Genomic DNA, 18,624 nt, shown 5'->3' on the forward strand with positions numbered 1-18,624 from the left:
AAGGAGAGGACTTTATAATAAAGTAATAGACTGGCAAATGAGCTTTTACAAAATCAGGTATTTCACTCTTTTGTAAGCTTGTTTTCTCTATTAGCATAGTCAACACTTCCTGTGAAAACAGCCAGTGCTTCTGGTAGAGAGAATACAGTGAGTCAAATAACGTGCACATATGATGGACTATGAGGAACTGATTTTAAATGCGTGCTTATTAATGAGAATCTAGGATAAAGTCAGCAGTGGTTGAAATGAATAGAGGGCAGATCAACCGTCAGAGCGGATTCTTTTTTCATGAATAAAACAAATTTAAAACTATCAGGTACATAACACACAAATTAAGGGGAAAAATAGATGGTCAGAGGTTAAAGAGGGAATGAAAACACAAGTTTTATGGTCACAAGATCAAATGAGGCATTAGTTAATTTTCCTTTTTTTGGTGCAGTTCAGCAGGAGTTCAAGTAATTCAACTGAGTGATTAAACTGGAACAGAAAAGAGTGCCAGAAAAACTGATTACTAATAACATAAACAGAAAAAATAATCAAATGAATTTAAGACTTGATGTCAGCATTTCACATTAAAATGCATTTGAAAAGGCTGGAATTCCATCCTAGTTGCACGGAACCTGATTTACATAGAAAACAAATTTGTAACAGCTATTCTTGCAACAGTTGATAAATTATTCTACTAATGAGCCGTCAGAATGGATTTAACCACGAAGTGGCTGAGGCACAGAAGATGTTTTCTGGGGACTGACCATCTGGGAAATGGGAAGTAACCCGAGGAGTAGGTATTTGAACCCAAGGAAAGACACGGAAGAGGTGACTGTAAACCTCATAAATTGCAAAAGGAAACAGCACTAGAGATGCTGGCGTTTTGCTCTAAGTAGAAGATACAATACATAAGTTATTATTTGCTACCATTAGCACCCCTGAGGTGACGTGCTGCTCTATAGGCAAGGTCATCACTGCTGTTTCTCCTACAGTTTTCATGCTTTTTATGACACACAAATAACAAGTATTGTGTTACTTTGTGAATGTTGCTTGGAACAGATTGTTGGCATACCTTTCCACTAACCTAATTCCTACTTTCTGTTATATTTAACTTTTTCTAAAATCAAAATCCTTTTGTGATTAATCGTTCGATTTTGGTTATTACTAAGATATTTCCTATGCTGTTGTAGTTTACTAGATTCCTGGCTGAAAGGCCACCCCAGTCAGCAGGCAGACTCTTGTGTGTCCTAGTTTTTGTCTCACGCTGGAAGTCGTGGTGAATAGGCTGTTGTGAAGTTGCCTTCATTGATCCGTCCAGTTTCGTTCCACTGTTCTCTTTGCTGAAGCTGACTGAGGTTTCTCAGCATACCTACCTCCTTGTAGCCTGCAGCAACAAGCACTGCCTGTGTTTTTCTTTCCTATTCACGCGTGCTGTGGTTGGCTCTGTGGTGGTCCATGTATTTGAACTGAATTTCCTTTTTTTCCTAACACCAACTAAATAAACTACCGATCTTTGTATTGTAATATGGCTGTGTCGTGGCAGTTGCAGGGATTACCCTGTTGAGGTTGACAGTATCCCTTGGACTGCTGCTGCTGCTTCTCATTTTCATTGGACTGCTTGTCCATCGTACACAGTCAGATGTGGATTTGGAAGAAGAATTAATGTTATGGCATAGCATAACTGTGATCCTCTGAAGTACCTTAGTCCTAATGTCCCTGTGTCTGGAGTTCATGGGAGCTCTGCCTTTGCGTTAGGAGGGAACTGAGGAAGGGTTGCTACCCTGTAGTGTGTGTGTACATATAGTTACATATATTTATTTATATTTAGAATCACAGTAGACAAGACTTAAGTACCTGGTCTTTGTGGACACTTATAGTGGGATCTGTGTTGTCTGTCTTTCATAAAGTTGTTCATTTTTGGGCTTAGACAAAAGAGTATGCTGGGGCTAATCTGGCTAGACTGTGGTATGGTGCTTGCTCCAGTAATTCATCGGAAATTGTTTGTTAAAATACTGATAAGATACTGTAGAAGAATTGTGAGGTGAATAAGGAGCATGTTAAGGGGAGGTCACGTTGTTTTGTGCTCAGATGGGATGTGCTGGGCCTAAAGGAAGTTCGTTGCCTTAAGAATTGGTCTTCAGCTGACTTTAATATAATCACTAACGAACTTGGCACTGTAAGAGGGAGTATGCAAAAAAATTTGCCAGTGACATAAAGTTGGGAGATGTTGTCAGTTTAGACAAGGAACAGAGTATCCTACAGGACGAGCTGGATGAGCTTTTAAGACTTGAGTGGAAAAAGTGGACCGAGATTTCATAGCACAAGATGCGTGGCTGTGCACTCCTGGATAGATGTGAATTTTGCCCTAACCTGGGTGCTCATCTCTTGAAAATGATGGAGGAACAGGAAGACTTGAGTATATTAGCCAGTAAAATCAAAGAATATCTTTTCTGTAGTATCCTGAAGCTCTGAAAAAGTAGTCATAAAATCGGTGAGGTGAAGAGGTACTTGTAGTAGGAACAGAGAAGTGTTAATGCTGCTCATGTGCAAGGCAGCACCACCAAGTCCTCATGTGTAACACTGAACTACTCTGGTAGACCACGTTCAAGAAGGATGAGTATGAAGTGGAGCAGGTGTAGAAGAGGACTATGGAAATGGCAAAGGAAGAGCTGAGTTCATCTCACAAGAGGACAGTGCGAGGCTGGTTGGTTTATCCAGTGAAAGTGAAGTCTGAGAGTGGATGTAATTTCTTGTTCTAAGTACGTGAAGGGTTCATAAAGATTTGAGCGAGTGCAACTGCTTTCTATGTTAGATTGAAGACAGCACTGGGATAAGAAGAAATGTGTGTATCTTGCAAGGAGTGTGTTCAGGCTGGAAATTGGAAAACAGATCTCATTCACCAGGGGAGTAAGATTTTTGGGATAATCTTCCCATAATATAACAGGAGGCAAAATACCCTCACTAGTTTTAAGATGGACGCCTGTTAACACAAATTGGGCTCAAGCAGGGAGCCCCATGGTCTTCCTAACGAGCACAGTTTGTGGAATAACAGATTTTGTTTTTGAAAGATAAGAATGCCTAATTTTGTGTAACCTGTAGAGAACATCAGCCATCTTTCAGCCATGTTGTTTTGCCAGATGAGTTTGACACATACAGAAGTAAATCATGTCCTTATGTTAGGAACATGGGACAGAAACTGTCACCTGGGAGAAAACAATATAATGAATACAAACATTACAGTTCAGCAAATTCAGAAGCATCTAGCAGGTCTTGGAGTAATTTTTTTGTCTAATCTGACAAAGAGTTTAATCTGTTACGTAGATGTCTTCAAAAGTAATGTTTTGAAAAGGAGCGTTAGATATGTAAGTCCTAAAACCCACCAAAGAGAACTTGTGGCATCTATACATAGCAAACATATGGAAAAAATACTAATTTTGGGGGGTTCCTAAGGTTCTGTGTTAACCCAAGATTGATCTGGGACTTCTTGCACAATGCATGAGTGGGGAAATATCAGCAAAGCCTGAGCAGAGTGTTACTGGAAGTGCCAAGTTACAGTTGTGGCAAGTGACATATACTTAAAAAGGTGTCAACTATGCAAGTTAGGAAGCATACCAGTGCTTGCTTTTGAAGAAAAAGCATTGCAGCTTAAGTGCAGTTAATTTTGCCACATATTTTTGTGACTTATAACTCATCCAGTGGAAAATCCACAGTGGTTTGTAGGCACAGTGCTCTGGGGAAGGAAAGGAGCTTGGAGATCCCCGGAGGAGATCTAGGTCACAGAGTAACACACTTGCTTCCTTATTCTCTTGCCTGGCAGCATGTCATTTGTATTTTGAAGAGCTCTACCTCCCTGGGAATCTTCCATTGGAAAATTAATGCATGTCAGAGTAGTTATATATTTCAAAAAAACAATAAGCCCTGCCTCACATATCTCTTCTGGCTACACCCATGAAAATTGCCTAGGGGTCAAATAAAAGGGCCTGTCTGGGAACAGAAGTGGGCGAAATGTGACTGCCCAGTGAGAGGTGTCTGTAGCCCTTGCATGGTTTATGGGAGCCGAGTATCACTTAGGACAATTCAGAGGATAATGCTGTGGCTTGTGTACGCAAGCAACGTGCTTCACACGGTGTCAGGGTCGAGAAACAATAGTACACTATTACTGTGTGTTTGGTTTTAGCATGTTTGAAGAGTAATTTTGTGGCTATCTTTATTTTCAATTCAGTGTGCAAACCCGCGCCTCTGCTATCGTATGTTGACATCCTGTGATAAGAACGCTATAATTAGGAAGCTTAGTTGAAGAATTGGTTCGGGGGAATCACTTACGTTCCTGAGGTATAGTGGAACTGTCAAAAGGTAAAGCATTCCCTGACTTGCTGTGTCTTCCTAGGAGAATTTAATGGTAGACATCTTGGGTTAAATGAAAAGTACAATGCTGTCGAAAAGCAGGAATATACTGAAAGGGGGAGGGGGACAATTGTTTCTGTAGTAGTAGGTGAATGCCAAAAACTCTTCCAAAAAGGAGCATTCTGAAGAAAGGTTTTTGCTTTCTTTCTCCTGTAATAAGCTGCAATGAGAGAGGTAGCTGTAGGATCTGTAAAGCATGGACTTCACTGTAGGAAATGCATTTATTTATCACTTGTAACCAAATCTAGGGGAGCTGTATGGATTTTTTTAGTAACACTTAGAAAAATCATTTGTTTTGGGCATCTGAAATCTACTAAATATTTGCTGAATGAAGAAAGATTCCTAGACAGGCAGAAGTGCATGTGTAACGTTTTGCCTCACACTAGGATAATGGCTGCAAATTTCTAGAGCTTCAGCTGTTTAATAAGGCATTCCTTAACTCAGCCTAACAGCCAGAGCCAAGAACAGGAGAAGTGCCTATTCCCGTGCTGCTGCTTTTTCCTTTCGCCTCTCAGCCTGTTCCCTCAAAACACTTCCCTGCTCGCTAGGCTCTGATCTAGCTCAGTGCCCGTATTTCTGCGCGTTCACTGGGGCTGAGTGAGGGCCTGTCTGTAGGAAGCTGTTTGCTATATGGTTAGTAAGTAAGAGAAATTGCATTTTCTCACTACTAGCTGTATATAAATTGTTTTTTCTAAACACAGAATAGACTGCTGTATAGCTCTTTATCTAGATTTTTTTTTTTTGCACATAAACCAAGAGCTAGCATTTAATCCTCGTTTAGTACTACAAATATGCCATTTCACTGACCAGAGACATAGTTAATGAATTGAGATAAAGATGGCAATATTCAGCATTGTATTTATCCTAACTTGGAAACACCTAGCACTTTCAGGAATGACTAGAAGAGCTGTATCTTGGCACTTTCATTATCTTTGAAGACTTTTCAGTGTTTTTTGCCTCCCACAGAAGAGGAAATATTTTAACTTTTTTTTTAATGGGATGTGCTAGGAAGACAAAATCAGCAGCAGCAGTGGTACAGACTATCTGGAGGACCTTGGTCGGTAAGAAAGAGTAGCAGATGGTCTAAAGACAATATACCGAAACAAACAACAGTCCTGCACAGATTTTTTTTGTTGTTGTTGTTGTTGTTGTTGACATTTTGCTTTTATCAACCTTGTCTGGTTAGATTACAATCTCTTCAGCACAGGAACAAGTCTTATGTGTTTATGCAATGTTAGCACAATGGGGCCCCTATCTTGAGAAAGGGTCTTTTGAAGGCTGCTGTTACTCAAATAAATAGTGGTAATAATGATGTTCATAATGTCTGGTTTTAATTGTTGTGAAGGTTCCTTGAGCAGAAAGAGAGGTGCCTGAAATAGAACAGAAAAACGTTAAATGAAATGAGTAAACCCCAAATGATCTGTTGCGTGTGTTGCTTTTTAACTGTGTGTGTGTTTTGTAGATCTTTTGTACAGCTCCATTTTATCCAAGTGTGTATAACCACATCAGAGTTTTTACAATGGTTTGTATCAACGCACATTGTGATTTATACTTGGATAGTAAAGATGATGACTACCAGAGGTTTTTGGTTTTATATAATCCTGGCCTTGCAGTCTTGTAATTCACTTGCTGTCTGTTTTGCAGTGCAGAGAAATGATGTAAAACTGCACATAGACTTGTTTGGCTTTTCCCTCTCTACAAGTCATGGAAGCCCAGCTGTGTGGGTTGCCACCCACTCCCCCTGTGTGCATATCTGCTCATTTTCTTCTGAGGCACTGATTTGTAGTAGCCTCGTTTTTTTCCTGAGGTTTCGGTGTTAGAAAAGGAATTGAAGGCAGGGTAAGTAGGGATGAACTTGGAAATGTATGGCTATGCTGTGAAGAACGCAGCTCATTTGTGTCTAGAAATCGGGTCAGGTTTTAATTGCATTATCGGGGGTAGTTAGTGCTTAAATAGTTTGCTTTTCAATATAAAAGGGAACAAAAATTGATCTGCTATTATAATTTTCTAGCACTTATAAAAATATAGTATGTACATGTAAACGTACAATAGGTCTAAAAAGCCCTACAAACCCTTAACTACTTGCAAGGGTGCTCAATTTTCTTCTGACAAAATTAGCATGTGTCCCCCCCAATACATGATGTGGTATATCTACGGTGAACCTCTTTCTCATTTGAGTGTTGCTGTTTTGAATAGACAGATGAGTTTTCTTCAACTTGGGCGGAAAGTAACATTTTGGATATATTTTTAATAACATTTATAAGAGTCTAGCAGATTTAGGAGCCAGAGTTCAAGCCTGTGATCATTGACAGTGCTGACTCATTCTTCTGCCTCTGACCGCCTTCCATAGGCTGAATCATGCTTTCGCCCTCATCTTTGTCCACAGAGGTTGTATGAGTGAATAACCATGTCTACTTTTCTTGCTGTACTGCACAGGGTCATTGGATTTAACTCCCTTCTTAACTGTAATTCAGGTAAAGGATTTATTGTTTCTGTGGTTGGATAATAGAATATTCAGTAATAGTTACTTAAATTCAGTTCATATATTAACAGAATTATTTCTGTTAAAGTCAGTGGAAAGGTAGCTTCCCTGGTGTCTTTTGAGTAGGAATACTCTCACCAGGAGATGCACCCAGATTGACCATAAAAGGTGTGGTTTGTCTAGTGGAAAGCAGCCCTAAGCAGTGGCAGGGAGCCTGTGGGATATGCAGTAATCATCTGAAGACGTACTACTTAGAAATGGGTGTTCATCTATCAGCAGTAGGGGTTAAGTGTCTGTTATTGGCTTGTTCTTTTTTCTGTGGTTTGAAAGAAGTTTTTGTTGTGGATTTTTTGAGTGGTCTGTATGAGACAGGACTTTCCAGAAAACCACTTGCCTTCATCTCCGTAACATACCCAAACCTCTAAATTCTATCCCTAGTTCTATTAAGATTAATTAAACCATCAAAATCATGTCAAATGTCCTTCCATCTGTAATACTAGCTTTGCCTAGGATAAGTGTAACTAAAAAATATTTTAAAATGGAAATACCCTTCTGCTGATAGTGTTTGCATGTTTTAAGATAAGCTGTTGAAGTAATCTGCTTTGGAACAGGAGAAAAATCTGAAGATACGAACTAGGTCTTGGCTTGGTATAAAGCAGGTGATGTGAGATCAATTACAGTGTTACAGCTAGAGGCAAATTTGCTTACAGAAATCTGGGCTCCAGTTTTTATTCATAGCTGTAAGTCATGTGGAGCCCACAGCCATTGCTTGAATGAAGTTTGCTGATAGTGGAGACTTTCACTTAGCTGGTCAAGCCCACCGTAATCCTGAAAATTTTTAAATTATCTCCTTAATGTTTAAATATTTTCAGCATATGTAAGGGAAAAGCCCAGCAAGGGATGGATGGGACCACATTCATCTCTTCTTTCTTATCTCCTGTGAGTACCTCACAGCTTTCCTGCTTACATGTGTGACAGTTACTTGAAAAAATAAAATGTACAATGGATATAAAAATATCCCATGTGATGAAAATGGCTTTGGAGCCCAGCTGGCTTCATATTTTGTTTCTTCTTGAAGCTCTTGTTTCCTTTTCTCAATTTTGATTCCTCTAGTTTTTAATAGTTACAGTCTTAAAGTGAATTTTAAGATAAATGGAAGATTTAGGAAATGGGAAAGCATAGACAATCCTGTTCCCAGATAGCAAATGACGATCTTAATAATTCAGGATTCTCTTGACTCCCCATGGATTTAAAGGTGAATCGGCAGCGTGCAAAATTAGTTGCAACTACAATTCATTTCTTTGTACAAATACTTTGGTATGCATAAATACATGAGAAATTAAACAGCTGGCACAGGGCCACTGGTTTTGTGCAGATCTGAAGGCTAGGGAGGTTATTTTTTTTGTTTTGTTTTGTTAATTTTTTACAAGAATAAAAGAGCTGGTTGTAGAAGGAGGTTCTGTAAAAGGCATTATTAGAAGTATGCTTCTGCAAGCTGATGGAAAGTGATGTGATTTTATACCAAGAGGAAAGATGAGCAGCAGTGATTGCTGTGTTTCTCTTCAAGTCTATCTTTTAGACGTCCCTGAGCATTGCAAATTAATCTGCTATAAAACTGTAAAAGAGACTATTACCCACTGAAATGTGAGCACAGGTCACCTCTTGTTGAGAAGATGATGTTCCTTAGTCTTAAGTTTGTTTAGAGAACTGTAACTATGCAATTCTTTCTCTTATTTCTGTTTCCTGTCTATGGCAGACATACCCGAAACAGAGTCCCACTCCTCTCTCAGCAGAAGGCTTGAGACAATTTAGTGTGTCTTGCCAGGGTTTCTCCCTCCAGCTCTCCATCTTCTGTGAACCTCTGCACGATGCTTTTTTCTCCACTTTTTCTGCAGATAGTGTCAGGCATCTGGAGAGAGGAGGGGAGGAGAACCGTGTTCAAGGAAATCACAAAATACAAACCAGAAGAAAATTCAGTGGAATAGGCCATATTCTTTAAAAAAAAACCACCTCACTGCAGTGAGTTTTGACTTCCTCTGAAATCTCCAACATGGTCTAGTTTTGCCAGAGAAGCCCTGAATTACGTCACTTGCAGAAGCTGCAGAGAAGAGGTGTCCCATGCTGATTGTACTCTATGTGTTTTTTTTCATGAGAGAAGAGAAGCTGGAGAGGCCACAGAGGGACCTCTGCATTTCAGCAGGTAGCCACGTATAAAATGTGTCTTCCGTCCTAGTGAGCTGGCAGTCACCTGGGGACTTGGTCTGGACCCAGCGTGGTTTTGTGCAGGGTATCTTACAGAGATGCATACACCTTCCCCCACTGATTGATAAGATCTGTTGTTAGAGAGGTTGTTTCCCCTTTGTTGGCAAGTCTTCCGTATGAATACAGTCTAAAGATGGAGTAGCGTGTTGTATTGTATTTTATGGTACGTTGCTTGTAGTACTAGCAATCAAAGCTCGTCTCTGCATGGGAAATAATAAAATCAGATCCAAGAATTTCTTATGTCTCCTGGATGCTCCCTCCTCCTAGCATCACTGCTGCATAGGACCTTTTTAAGGTATGGCTGTGCCAATGTCTGACCCAGCTTCATACCGATGAATTATCTAACTCTACCTTCCCCCCCTCCCCCCCCCCCCCCCCCCCCCCCCCCCCGCCTTTCTCTTCATGTAGACTTCTGTATGGAAAAATGTTTGTACCAACTCATGTGTTGTAATCGTACTATTAAAATAGAATCGGACATTTGTACATACAGTTGCCTGTAATGAAAGTTAGGTGTTAATTTAGGAAGGCACACAATGGGGCTATTGTAATTTAGCAGTGGCTGACGTGTCTCTCAAAATTCAAAGTAGGTTGTACTATAAATATAGTCTCTTGTTTTGCAATTGACATTTTGCTAGTGGGTGGCTAATTTGAAGGGAAATAGACCAGAGATCTAATATTAATAACTAATTAATAGTTATGTGGATATTTTAAGTCTATTTTTCTGCTTATTTATAGGCATATATTATTCATCTGTGCTGTGTATCCTTCTTTGCATATATATTTAATTCTGAAACTTTTGCTTCAGTAACATTCATGCTTATATGCTTTTGCAATCAAAAGCTTGAAAGCAAAGTCAGTCATATTTCTCAAAACCACTTTCTGAGGATGATGGTATCAAAATAATGGCAGTTAAACTATTCCAAGAAGAGCCTCCCTCTTGAAGCAATGTCTAAGAGGAAAGCCAACGATGCATTGCCTACATCTCACCTTAATTTGTGAGTTTTAAGTCAGTATCAGTACCATATGTTTTCCTGTACACAAAGTAAAACACAGGGCAGTTTTTAGGCCTCCACTGGAAGTGGGTAGCTCGTAGATAAACTGAAGAGGAATAAAATAAGAAGGAGCATCTCACAAGAAGCTTAATCCTTTGGGATCAGAGTAAAACATGCATTCAAGTGCACACTGCTTCTCATGGCACATGGGTTACTGTACCAAAGAGATGTTATGTTCTGGTTTGCTCTGATGGGACAAATTTCAACATAGGTTTATATCTCTTCTACCTATTCACCTTGCCTCCTGTCTTCTGTCTCGCACTTAGACTCATTTGTAAATTGGTAAGTGTGTGATACTTGTTCTTTTAATGAATTCTTAAATGAATTTGTAATAAGGCAGGGAGATTATGTGATAGATGCATTATACTTTGAATGTGTTTGATATTTTTAAATCTGGTTTGTGACATACCCAAACATTTTAAAATGCATTCCGCTAAACTGGATAGAGCAGTGCTGCGATACCCCAGGCTGTGACTGCTGGTTGTGAAATTTGTGTGCATCATCTTTGCATCTTGTCCCTCTTGTGCGAGTATCTTTGCTGTGAGTGCTCAACTCATGGGGAACAAAAAATTTTTTTCCCCGCTATCTAAAGGGTTGACATCATTCATTGAGCTAGCTGTCCTAGGAGGTTTACACTGTGTCCTAGAAGATGCTAGCTATTGCTGGATTGAAACCCTTCTGGCTGTTATATGTGAAACTCACCTGTTAGCAGAAGCAGCAGCAGCACCTTTGACCACATGCTGTATCTTCTGTGTTAAGGTCTTCTCGGCATTTGTTGCAAGTGTGAGGAGAAAACAGTGTTAGTGCCACCCGTCTAACAACAAGCAGATGTACTTTTCTGTCTTTTAATACCCTGTACTTTGGAGGGTAGGGCACTACAGCTGTTTGCTTGTTGGAGGGCACGGTTGTCAGTGATGGAGGAGGCATAGTGCAGGGCTTTGAGCTTTCATAGCCCTCCTGGGCTTCCAAAGGTGAGGAGCTGTTTATATTTTTTCTCTGCTGCCGGTCTCCCCAAAGCTGTGTGTCTGCATGTATTCCAGCACAGTTCATAGCACCATCGTTGTGAAAGAAACAGTTAAGGATAGACAGAATCTCTGGAGCACGCTTCTTACTTCTGTTTCCTTGCAGATATTAAACAATTTCAGTTTTAAGGTGTTATTTTTTTCTAGCTCTAATGTATTTTACCATGCACAGTACAGCTCTGGGCAGAGAACCAACATAAAAACAACTTGTGTTACTGATGCAGCGAGCTTAACTGGAGAGGCTGGTGTCTCCAGCATCCATCACTTGAGATCCAGGCCATTTCAAGAAGTGCTTAAGGTTCAGTTATTCTCCATTGATGAAATGTGGCTGGTAGTGTTTGTCCAGATCACAGTGGTCGAAGGACGGACACTGCTAAAGCATTTGCCTGTTGTGGTGGGAGTTGTGTATGTAGGCAGATAATGAGGCCCATGTTTAAACTGCGGGACACTTGAAGCATGATTTTCTCATTTCACAGTCAGTGTGAGGCATGTTGGGAGTGACTGTCAGGGGTTTGTTTTGCAGTGTTTGTTCCCGTATATTTTTCTGACTCTTTGCATGACAGTCCTTATTCTTACTTTCAGTTCCATGTGACTCGGGGAATATTGTATCTATGCATGTGCTTATTGCATGTTGACCTGTATGTAATGTAGTCCTGTTGATTTTACTGTAATAATGAGAATCCATCACAAGGTGCACACTTAATCTGCCAAGATCTATAGACAAATTTTAAGATTTTGTAGTAGTTTAAAAAACCCCTAACCTCTAATGTTAAAAATTTACAAAAATTCTCTTGCATTTCAAGTGGCAACTTCAATGTTTTCTCCTCTGCTAAGAAGCATATCTGCCCCTGGGCAATGCCGCTTGTCCTAGTAATGTTTACTTCCTAATCTTTTCTATCAAAAATAGTAAACTGTATTTGTCAAAGCTATATTTGTGGCCTAATAGAGCAGGCCACAACTCTTTAAGCATCTTAAAAATTACCTGTATGCCAATCCTGGTACTGCAGTGAAAGCATCTGTCAAACTCTGTGCTCTGGGAATATTAAGCAATAATTCCTGTACAAAGTTCTTGTGTTTTGAACTGCTGCTGATCTACCAACAAATTCAAGGAACTTCAGCTGCCCCAGTAAGAATTGCTGGCAAGGGCAATAGGCAGTTACGTGTGTTGGAATTAAAAGAGTTAAGTTCCTCAGTAACTGTCACACCTACATAAACATTGAGGTACAGAACCTTTTAATTGCTGGGTTTCATGTTTGGTTTGGGATGTATAGACTTGAAATACATTTTCCCATCTGAATGGATTGTTTACCTTTTCTTCTTGAGTTTGTCTCTTGTTCCTTTCAGTATCTCAGTACGTTTCTTCAGCGTTTAGAGGTCTCAAGATGGTATTTTGCTACACAAACAAGTACCTTTCTGAATAGCACCAGAAATTAGTGTCCTTTTGCAAACATTTTTTTAATCTCATATTATTAAAGGCCCATTGAGTCTGAAAATTAAGTAATGTAACTTTCTGCAAACACGCATATTTTTCAGTGTAATTGGAAGATGTTTTGGATTACTGTCTTTAGGCCTGTACAGCCAAGAAACCAATTATAAGCATGGTTAGAAAGCGATAGCGTGCATTAGTCAGATTATAACAAGATTCCAATAATGTAAAATTGCTGCACGACAAATTAGTTTGTATAGATTTTGACAGTCCTTTTGCCTTTAATAAACTAAATTATTAAGCAATGCACAGCTGCAGTGCTTCCAAAATTGGAGAAAAATAGAATCATATTTCCTTGTGAAAATCTTTTCCATAGAGCAGAACCACAGGGGTTGGTAAGCTCGGTTTGAGTTGTTTGGTTGGCTTTGTGAATCCATCTGTCCCAAGATGATTTTTGTCTCCATAAGTAGATGATACGTACGTTACAACTGCTACTTGAAAGACTTTGTTAGGCACCTTCTTTTTGCTGTTAGTTTTGACAGATGCCTCCACAATCTCTTGGGCTCCTATTAAGTAAATGAAGGTTTGGGGGTTTTGCAATGTAATTTATGAATAAGTGGTGACTAGATTAATGCTACCTTCTTATTTTCACTACAAACCTAAGCCAAGAGTTTTAACTCAAGTCTTCTGAGAGAATACAAGAGCTATCTGTGTTGTAACTCCATATACCCATTGAGTTGCATCTCTGAAATCCAAGAACCTGCCTTTCCCTCTAGTAAAGTGTTACTACAGTGCTATAAAATAACAGAAAATATACCTGAATCCTAGAAAGCAGGCTATTCAGTCAGTAGCTTTATTATGCTTTCATGTTGTGAGCTATGTTCCAGCTGCAGGTTTGAAAACCACTGTGGCTGCCAAATGATGTTTGTATCTATATTGGTGAGTCTCTATTGCAGTGATATGAACTTTAATTAGATATGACATACTTATGATACAACCTGCTTTCTGCCCAATTTAGAACAAAATCCCACTATTTTTACTTGCATACCAAGTAAGATGAAGCCCAGTTTGAGGGGTGTGCTCCATTCCAGAAGTGCCACTTGATATTTATTTGAAAGGAACAGAGGCTCCCGCAAGACACGGACACTGCCCAGCAGTTTGGCTCTTGCCTTCTCACAGCCCAAGAGCAGCGAGGGCAGACCTTATTTCTGAGTGTCTTTGACTGCTGTCACTTGCGGTGTTTCAACTCTCACACTTTTCTCCTGGGAGAACACGGCGACATTGGCTTAACAGGGGTGAACGGAAAGATGAAGGCTGCTCGTTTTCTGTATTTGTGGTGGGGTTGAACCTCTGGTCATGAATTCAGAGGCAGGCACGAAGTATGTAGCAGCCCTCTGCTCTGGGAACGGTGACAGTGATAATGGTTGATGCCATAAAGTAAGCTGCTCGAGATTATATGTAGAATGACAAGGGGGCAGAAAAAGATATTTACTACATTTTAAAATGGTAAAATTGAGGATTTTCAGGAATGAGAAAGAAGACCAGCTTTGCAGTGCTTTTGAGTGGCTTACATTTTGAAGGCTGCTTTTTCAGGAGAGAGAGTTCCAGAGATAATTTTTAATGAGTATGCGAAGTAGTGCCTGTAGCATTTGCAACACCAGTTGTGAAACAGGACTAGTAGAAGCAACCTTTAAAAAATGAAATGCTCCTGCCTTCCAGTTTGGTAAAAATCATTCCTGTGTTTGATTTTCTTCACTGAGAAAAATAAAACTTGAAGGCTTTAGGCCAAGCAGTTTGAATTATGATCAGGCCAAAGAATTGGATTCTCTCTCAAATAGAAAGAATGAGAATTGCATTGTGTTGTTTCCAAAATAGTCTGACCGAGTAACTTTATAGAAATGTATACAAGTAATATCATGTGATAGGCGGTATATAAGCAGTCTATGAAAAAACAGCAATACATACCAGTTTTTTGGAGGTATGCTGCAAAATACTAAAGAAAGGAAGGAATGGAAAAAAGCCTGTCTTCCATGCATAAAGAATAATGGGACAACAGGAAATGCAAGTCACTTAGCTCCAGTTCTTTAATTCCTGCGTCATTTTCATTTAGTGTTTGAAAGACATCTCATCTGAAGAATGCGCAACACAATAAAGCTCAGAAACCTGTCTCCTCAGTATACCGAAGCTCATACAGATGTACACACTGCTGCTTCCTTGATGTGCTGTCAGCAGCTAGTCAAATGTAAGACTTTCTGAGCATCATCAATGCTCTCTGAAAATATCCTCTGCACTGGGAATACACGACTTCTTAAGTCGTTAAAAGGATGAATTACGGAAATTACAGTGGATGAGGAAGAGAAGATGCCTGTTTGCTTGGGACGTTGCCTTGAGGTAGTCAAAGCAGAACATGAATGTTTTACAGATAAAGATCTTAAACTTCATAGTTTCTTTTTCAGAACCTGGAATAACTTTTGCTAACACGTAATGTTTACTAGTACAGTTACACTTGAAGATGCAATATTGTTGAAGCTTTGCTTATCTCTATAGCATTTTAATCCATGTCTGGTTGTCATCTACCTGGGGAGCTTTATGGATCATGTTAGTTGGGCTGTAAATTTACAGGTTAAAATTTTCCTGGTTTTTTGTTTGGTTGGTTGGTTTGTTTTGGTTTGTTTGTTTTTTTGTGGTTTTTTTTTTTTTTTTTTTCCCCTTGATTATGGTTATGACCCAGAGACTTCTAAACTTCCATAGTGCTCAAACTTCCCTGTGTACATTTTAGCGTATCAGAACAATCTCGCTCAGAGTCCCTTTTGGTCGGATTAGAGCTGTTAGTGGTTTTGAAGTCTTAACTCTGTGATGAGTGTTTGTGTTTTGTTCTGAAATTACTGTCTGCTGTTATCAAGGAAATAGCACTTTTATCATGTTTACTTTGTGATCATAAATATTATTCAGTGAATTGTGTTCTTAAACTTTGCATGCGATAAATGATTTATTGTCAGTTTAACTTCTGATGCTGTGTTTGGTTGTACTGTGTGTAAGCTTCTGAATTATAATGAAATGTTTAGCAATCAATGCAGTCAGATTTGCTTACGCTTCTAGAGTGATTCTAAGAGGCAACATGAATTTTTCAATGCAAGACTCTGGTTTATTCCAAGTCACTTCTCCTGTTAGTTGTGTTTTTTCTCAGCTGTGGCAAAAAGTGGTGCTGTTTGCAGAGTCAAAATGGAAAAGCAAATCTTGGTTTTGCAGATGAACCAACCCTTATTTTGTTAATGTATTACTTGGATTTCAGTTCTGCTGGTGACATTTGTTGGTTGGATGGTCTTTGAAATAGGGGGATTAGAGGGAATAAATCGTAGTGAGCAGATCAAGTATCTCAGTGGTAACATTTGGGTTTATGCAAACGGAGGGAGAAGCAGACCAGAAATTACGCTGCACTCACAGGACAGACTAAAAATAAGGCCTTATTCGTGCATTGAGCTCGCATGGCTTTAAGTTCAAGAGAGAGACTTACATTTTCATTTAATGTCAGTTTATACTGAATTATTTTTCTGTACACACGCTTTTCATTGGCTTGGTAGCAGTCTTTGCTATAGTCGTGCTCTTCATACAGGAAGAAAACAACATCAAATACTATTAACAGGTGGTCTAGTGGGGAAGACAGCAGTAAACACTACTTCCTGAAAGCAAATCATTCCTCTCTCCCAAACGGGCCATATGCAATTTATAAAATGCATATCAGTACTTTTTATGAGTACATAATTTACTTTTCTGTCTTTTTTCCCCTAACTATACATGATTTATTAACAAAACAAGCAAAAACCCTAGACAGTCATTCAAAAAAGAAATGTTACTTGTTTGTTGAAAATCAATTTTTGATTATTTTTTAAAAATGGCATTGACTTAAGAAGTCCCAATCTAATAGTAGTAAGGATTTCAGCTACAAGTCATGGAAGAAAAGAATCTGTGATGGAAATTGCGGTCCAAAAGCTTGAGAGGGTTGCAAACAAAGCTATCCCTTTAAAAGATTAAGTCAATCTAGTTTAGATAGCTATATTGCTGCAATTTAGAGAAGTACAAGACACTTTCCCCCTGTGTTTCTTTCAGTTAGCAAAATGGAAAAGGTTGTGGAAAAAACCCCACCCCTGAAATGGGTAAATAGGACTCCGTGCTGATAGAGGAGCACGCTCTAGTGGCAGATTAATCCAGCGTGGCCTTCTTGGGTACCCTGGCTCCCAACTTCACCGATACTAATAAACTACTTCAAGGGAGAGAGTGACATTTCACAGAATCCTTTTAAATCTATCGTTTCTGTTGCTGTCCTGTGCCAAAATAAGTGCAGTATGTTTACATGTGGCATCATCACGTGTATTGGTGGTAGTATGATAAAATTCCTGCTCTGTAATTAATCTTGAAATGGGGAAGTAATGTATATTTTTGTGTACTGTTTTTAAATGTATAGCTATTTTAAGCTGCAGAGGGGAAGATTTCATGCTCACGATGCACAAATTCTTACGGAGCGTGAGCATTTTAGTAACAGATACAGTCGTTAAGCTTGCCAGTGAGCGTCATGTAACATGTTGGGTCCTCAAAATCATCCACATTTTTGCAGTGTTTTCTGTTCCTGTCCTCTCCCTGAGGCTGGTAAATCTCTTTAGCCCTTCACTTCCTGCTCAACTCTGATTTTTTTTTTTTTTTTTTTTCCTCTTTAATGAGACTGTAGGTTTTCAGTTTGATTCTTTTCAGATTCTCTGAAAAATACATGTAGATAGGCATCTTGTAAGAAAGAAAAAAGACTAATCATGTACCTACGAAACAATCTGCAGCATTACTGCAGAGTCAAAGTCTGAAGAGTGGATGTAGTAAAGGAAATCCTACCCTGTGATTATAGGTGAGCACTCTGTGATGTGCTTCATTTCATCACATCGCTTGGTAGGAATATAATTAAACATGAAGTTTTTATCCTACATGCTAGAAATTCTGTTCGTATCACTAACATACTAAAAAAAGGGGGTGAGGGGAACATATTTTCTCTACGTAATGTGTCTTTGCAGCACAGGCAGTAAATTCTACTGATACTTATTAAACAGAATAAAAGTGTTTCCAGGATAAATATAATTTAGGGGATTCTCTGAAGGTTACCTTATGTGGTGCAAGCGACTGCAGAAGTAGCTGGCTGTTAGGGTCCATCTGAAAAGTTACTTTAGTCACTTAGCCATTCTTAAAGGATCTGCTAAGTTGGGCCATGCATCCAATTCTTGCTGTGCACCTCTCAGCCCTCTCCATCCTGTGGCAAATTAGTTAACTGTAAACAGGTTTCTTGGTGTTGTTGTAGGGAGGCTAATGCAATGATGAATTTCTGATGCTCTGTGTATGTTGTGTTTTTGTGTATGCTCTGTGGGGAATTGTGGAGAGGAATGGAATTCCTCTTAAGGCAGCTTCTGTTGAGGCTGTGGTGGTACACTGCTCTGCTGTAGGGCCTCCTGGGTCTTCCTCCCGTTTGGTGTCATTTTGGGGGTAATACCAACTATTTTCTTGAAACAGTTTACTCAATGAATGAAACATACTCAATGTAGAAGTAAAATTTACAAAGTTCAAAGCATGTTAAGTGTTGAAACTTATTTCTCCCTCTTGTTAGTTCAGCCAGCAGGATCAGCATGCCCTTTTAATGACCTTTGCACTATCATTCATCTTAGAGTTAAACTTTTATGTGTTTTAAACTTTGCTTCTGATTTTTTTATTATTATTATTATTATTATTTTAATTTAAATTTTAGCAATACAGTTGATACATACAATCAAGGCAGTAATAGCCTAGAAGAGAATTAAAATTACATTAATATAGGGCCATGACCTTTTCACTTACCTTGTGAGCTACTGTCAGTAAGTGTTGTTACAGGGAAGGACCAGGATGCTTTTCAAGTCCAGGGTGGTGGTACTGGAGTGTTTTTCATAGAAATGTATTAATGGATAAACTGACTTTATTGTG

At 39.1% G+C, this 18,624-nt stretch overlaps 1 protein-coding gene across 7 annotated transcripts in view; it reads left to right on the forward strand.

Annotated features, from left to right (window-relative positions):
• Window positions 1-18,624, forward strand: part of TBL1XR1 (TBL1X receptor 1) — a 117,877-nt gene that overhangs the window by 57,553 nt on the left and 41,700 nt on the right. For 2 of the 7 annotated variants that reach the window (XM_037406830.1, XM_037406831.1), the window contains exon 1: window positions 8,832-9,074. The exons of the other annotated variants lie outside the window; for them this stretch is intronic. The gene's annotated coding sequence lies outside the window, so the exon portion shown is untranslated. Of the gene's footprint in view, window positions 1-8,831; window positions 9,075-18,624 lie in introns of those variants that run through there. 7 annotated transcript variants of the gene reach the window in all.

The sequence above is a fragment of the Falco rusticolus genome, chromosome 13, assembly GCF_015220075.1.
Source record: "Falco rusticolus isolate bFalRus1 chromosome 13, bFalRus1.pri, whole genome shotgun sequence".
NCBI classification, from domain to species: Eukaryota; Metazoa; Chordata; class Aves; order Falconiformes; family Falconidae; genus Falco; species Falco rusticolus.